Source organism: Thunnus maccoyii, chromosome 7 (assembly GCF_910596095.1).
Source record: "Thunnus maccoyii chromosome 7, fThuMac1.1, whole genome shotgun sequence".
Classification (NCBI taxonomy): domain Eukaryota; kingdom Metazoa; phylum Chordata; class Actinopteri; order Scombriformes; family Scombridae; genus Thunnus; species Thunnus maccoyii.
This window is the reverse complement of record NC_056539.1, coordinates 10879730-10885729: the sequence shown is the minus strand read 5'-3', so window position 1 is coordinate 10885729 and position 6000 is coordinate 10879730.

Genomic DNA, 6000 nt, shown 5'->3' with positions numbered 1-6000 from the left:
CGTTAGCTTAGTTGGTAAGCTAGTATTACAAAGTTGCAGCCAACATTAGCTTGCTATTGAACTCGATGGATTTCTGTGTAAATTGTAGTGTTGACAAAGCACTTCCTCAGTGAAATTAAGCAGGGAGACATAAAGATATATTACAAAGTAGTCTTGACTTAAATTCTGTTCAAAAATAAAGATAGTGAGGGATGAAAACTGAAAACTCAGACTCAACAATAAATCTTTGCATCTTCACTGCCCGCCATCTTGCGCCGCCCCCACTACATTTACGTCGCCACAAGTAGTGAATAGTGACATTGCCTCCAGGATGTTTTACTATGCATTAGGCATTTGCAAGTTGTGTTTAGAGTATGGCTGTTGTCTTGCTAGCCTATGTTTTGTGTAAGACCAACAGTTGAAGCTATGGGCATGTTGCGATGTTGTCATGTGACGTTACTTAGGTCTGGTCCGTTCAGAAGCGTAGCACAAACAATTGGCTGATCCACTGTGTGGAGTTTTTTGTTGTTGTTGCTCGAGTGATATAAAAACATTGCTACAGTGAATTGTTTTTCTGTCTCTCTGTGGTACCCGCATGGCCAGATTTTCTCTGTATCAAGTGAAATATTATAGACAGTATTAACTGTATGTAGTAATAGCAGAATGTATTTTACAGTAATACTGCAATTGACGTCACACGTCTATGTATGTGCATGCATGTGACATGTTTAGTAGCACACCGGAAAACAGGGCTCCCCCAAAAGCCACTGTATAATTTGAATTCTGTCCAGCAGTGACCAATGAAGGATCAATATACTGAAAAACACAGTTCCTAGCTGCTTAGTGCTCATTATCTTTACAAGCTCTCTCCTGGTTATGGATGAGTGTGTAGTGGATGCACAGACCACTACACTTGGAGGCTTTGTGTTTACTTTGACCCAGCATGTGACATCCCTGGTGGTGCTGCATAACTTCATGATGGATTGCAGAGGAGATACGTGCTTAAATATATAAATTGGTCATAACACAGCATACAAGAGTTAAGTACGTAGATGTCATAGTGAACAGTGTGGTGCTGATGCTGTGCACTGCTGGCAGTCTGCATTGCCAGTGTAACCTGTGAAAAATCTAACAGCACTGCTGCAGTACATACCATCTGAACATGAAGACAGGCCGCAGTGAAGAATCGGAGTTACTAAAGCAGCTACTTTACATGCACATTGCACTCAATGAACAACCCTGCTGCATCATTTTTTTCTCAAGGTTAGTCCAATGAGCATCCCTGCAGTTCTCATGCAGCACAGGGACTGCAACGTGCGCCGAGCAGAGCCACACTATACGAGCACAGAAGTGAACTTACCATGGCTATCACAACAGGATTAATGCCTGGATGGAGCAGATGTGCCGCTGTGTGCCGTTTAACTCCTCAGCCGGGCTAAATGTTGCTCTGCAGCGACTCACCTCTCTCTCTCCAACCCTCCCCCCCCTCTTGCTCTCTTTTCCCAGTCCCATCACTGATCTCTTGCACTGCAGGAGAACCACCAGCGTCTGTGGGACCCGCAGTCCTCCGATGACGCAGCACACATTTGATTGTGCAGACTGCATGGCCAAGTTAATCACAGCAATGATTTCCCACTGATTTAATGTCTGCGAATGTTTCTGTGCATTGATGAAGCCCATTAGAGTGTTGCTTATTGGTTTGAATGTTTGTTTCAGTTGACGCAGGGAACTCTCGTTAACTACCAGGCAAAAACATTGTTGCTATTAAAGGCCAATTGAAATAATGGAAGCTGGAGTGTTGAGACTGTGACTGTAGATTGAGACTCATCGTTTTATTCAAGACAAATCCAATTCATCCAAACTACTGACTGAAGAAGAGCAAGGTCATAAAGAACACAGCTCAAATATATGGTAAAACTAAGTGTACAGTAATTCATTTTCATGAATAATACCACCAGATACATGACACAACATGAATTCATAATGGCATATAATGAAGTCATGACAATTTATTGACTTTACACTCATTGAATAAAGACTTTACACTCATATCTTTAACTTAACATGTATAATTACATTAATTAGCCTGGCCAGGTGGTTTACAACAATACCACAACAACAATACCAGAGAGGAGACTAAATTCGATTACAAGGAGAATGAATGAATGAATGAATGGGGAGGATATTCAGTGGATCCATGTTTTGTTTTGAACATATAGACATGCGTCCAGCATTGGTGAGTGTGTACTGAAAATTGATTACAGATCTAAGACGAGACCTCTCCAGTTGCTGTGGAAAGTCATACGATTATGTTTCCAATATGTCAGGAGTTACAATGGTCTGCAAGCTCCCAGGACAGTGAAGGTTTCTCTCATTCTTGACATTGATTGTGCAGTACATTTACTGAATTTTGTGGGTGGAAATATTGCAAAAACCAGCAGGCAGGCAAGTCTGTTTTTGAGTTTCAGTAGCCCTATGATTTGGAATAAGGTGTTTACGAACAGCATCACTTGACGTGTCTAACATTGAAGTCTGTCTTAAGCACCATATGGATGTGTGGTGCACTCTACAAGAGCCTTCTATGAGAATGATGGTAAGATAAGAGAGGCCATCGAGATGATAGCAGCTGACAAGAGCAGAGACAGGACTCTCAGCAGGAGGCAGCTGCACTTTGTGTCAAATTTAAAAAACACTGAAACTGCACTGATGGCTACATTAATGCCTACAGTGCTGCTGAGATTCAAGTTGACTAGCAGTGTCTCGTACAACAAGATCTAGACCTGTCAGCCGCTGTGCATCAGCTTAAGTTACTGCAGTCCTGCGTGGCAGCACTGCAAAAGTATTTCTCAGAATTTGAGACATCTGCCCAGGCTCTCCCCGGGGCACCGCAGACCTTTCAGCATGAGATGCAGAAAAAGAGGAAAAAATCTGTTAAGTCCATAGACAATGAAGTGATGCTTTGTGGAAGCCTGATATTCAGGGTCAACAACATTAACATTGACAGCTTGCTTCTGGGCTTGAACCAACAGCTGGATGCTTCCAAACACATTAACAGTCAATTTGGTGTGTTAATTAAGTTGAGCTCTAATGATGCATTGGTTACCTTTAAAACAAGCAGAAATATTCTCAGTGCTGTGTCTACAGGATTGAGACAAGGCCTTTGCAAAAAGATTTGCTCCAGTTTAGGGACTTTAGAACAAAGCAGAGAGAGATCATCATCCTACAAATCAACTTGAGAAATGGACTGCAGGCAACTTTCTTCCAATATTGCTGTAGCACTGAGGATTTTTCTAAGATTACCTGTTACCTGGGAGGGAGGCAGTTTTCTCTGGCAAAATGTATTTTAAAAAATGAACTGAGAACAACCATAACTAAGGGCATGAAATGTCTATCAGCATCCGTTCAGCAGGCTGGATTTTGAGGATTTGAAAACCCAGTATGTCAGAGTAAAATCAAAAAGAAAGAACAGCTAGTGGTAGGAATCAACTATTTACTGTTTGTGCACTAGTGCATAAAAGTGTGCAATAAAGACAGGTTAGGGTTCAGTTTTTCTCTGGAGATGCACGGGGGGCAGGAGTGGTAAATCAATGAATGCAGCTTCAAGTGGTTCAGTGTTACAGTAAACATGTTCAGTGTTTCCTACTGATGTATGCAAATGTAGTTCCTACCACTAGACTATGAGATAGAATAACATTTCAATATGCATGTACAACACGTAAACATACTGACTGCAGAGAGTTTATTGGTGCATACACCTACCTGATGCAGCCATCCACCTGGTTTGTTCTGTAAAAGAGGAATCTGTGTTCCAGAAAGCCAAACTAGTGCTGACCAATAGGATTTTTGCCCATTTACAAGTGGCTCATTTGATCCCATATGTTAATAATTGTATGACTTTATGTTAATAATCATTATGTTTTATATACTAAATAAAAAGTTAATACATAACCAAATGGGCACTTATTTATTAATGCGGGCCCTCATGAGTTCATGATATGTCTTGCATTAATACTTTGAATGTTGGGCATTCTTTAAAACATTAATGTTCTTATTATAAAGTGCTGCCTCACCGGCGGTAATCCTTCCATCACTGCAGTGTGAACTGTTAAGTTGTATTTTTCAGAGCTACAGCTCCACAGCTCTCTCCAGGGTCGACTGCACAGGCGGGCAGACATCTGCAGCAGAGATCCCTTGTGACTCCCATCACAGGATTACAGAGCTGTTTAGACCGGCCAATTTTGATTTAAAGCCTCTGTCACACATGCAGAATGCACTGCTAGCATGTGCAAGCGGGAGGGATGCCACACGTCAGTATGAAAAAGCTGCTGATGAAGGGTGAATTAAATGAGTCTGCCTCTCTCTCTCTGTTGGCCTATTGCTTAGCAAAGTATGGGGGATAATTACTTATGAGTGGGCTACTGTTATTGATGAGGTCGAGATGGAGAGAAGGGTTACACTGCTGTTTTAAAAAGCTTTATCTATCCACGAAAATAACCCCTTTTATCTCTGTCAGGAGAACGCTGTGTTCATTGAAATGTCTGATCTGCATCCAAAGCTTCATATTATTGTAAAGGTTTGGCAGATAGATTCAGTGTTTGTCAATTACATTACATGGTGCGGTCATAATCTGCTGTTTTTTAGTCTACTGCTTTTCACACTCAGAACTCATAGTGCTGGCTGTATTGACAATGGTCTTGACAGTCTTTCTCCAAATTTAATGCGGGAGAAATCTCTTCCACAGTGTCTGGTGGTCATGTGAGTGTGTTTGTTTTCACAAACAAAGACATAGACAAATCCAAAGTCATTCATTTGATGTCTTTTTAAAAGACAATGATGAGAGCTGTGACAGACTATTTACCGGGCCACCCACACACAGCAAGCATACAGCAGCATCACTCAGCAGAAAAGAAACAAAGAGGATCAAGGACTGTGTGAAGAGAAAGGATGAAATGCTCGCAATTTGGGCACACAGGAACAGACAGAATGCAGAATGGCAGAGGCATGCCTTGTTTTCCTACTTACACTGAGAACGAAAGCTGTCTTTTTTAAAAACAGAGATAGGCTGGCAGCCGACAGCAGTGGTGTGTGTTCACCAGAGGGAGTGAGTGACAAGAGCTGCTGTTGAAGTATACATTACCTTCTGTTGCACATGTTGGCACATCCTTGCCACTCAGCTCTGAGTAATGATCTGTGGTGGCTTCAGTGGCATTGAATAAGAAATAGCATTCCTATTGTGGATTAACCAAATGCCCCCATCCCTCCTACTCAAACCTCCATGTCAATTCCACATGTGTGTGGGCTGACATGTGGACATTTCCAAACATTACAGTTATATAACACGCTACAAGATGTCTATATAGACAATATATACACCTTGGGTTAAATTGTAGTGCATTTTAAGGCCCTGCACACCTTGGTGTTTTCACTTTTGGCTCATTAGACTTCTGCTCTCTCTTGTATATACCCACACAGTCCTGCCAGGACATCAAATCAGCCAGTCGAGTGAAATCACCTGTGTGTGCAGGGCCTTTACTAAAGTATGCATCATATCCTTTCCTCTACTCAGATTTAAAAAGCTTTAATGACCCGCTATGAAAACTAATCAGTAAAAAAAACAATATGAATGAATAGAAAATGCAGCATAACTTTGAAAGACTGTGAAAGTCAATATGGTTTTACTGGTTTATTAACTAATATTACACCGCCAATCCAGCCAGGAGTCAATAAAACCTGCAGCAGCAAATGTGCTTGGCAAACAATGTCATTAAAGTACAGGATGTGGCTTTATTGTTGATATTGTGGGGTTCCGTTTTTTTTTAATTGATTGTATATTGACATGTTTACTGTTGAATTAACAAAACAAATACAGCATAACTACAGTTGTAGCTGGAGGCAGGCTAAAAGTTACAGTTTGTTGGTGTTGCTAAACTTCTCTCTGCCTCAACTGCATACTCTGAAAAATATAGACCTTGTTATGCCATTCACTTTCTCAAATTCATTCATGCTCCATCCTCCTGTCTT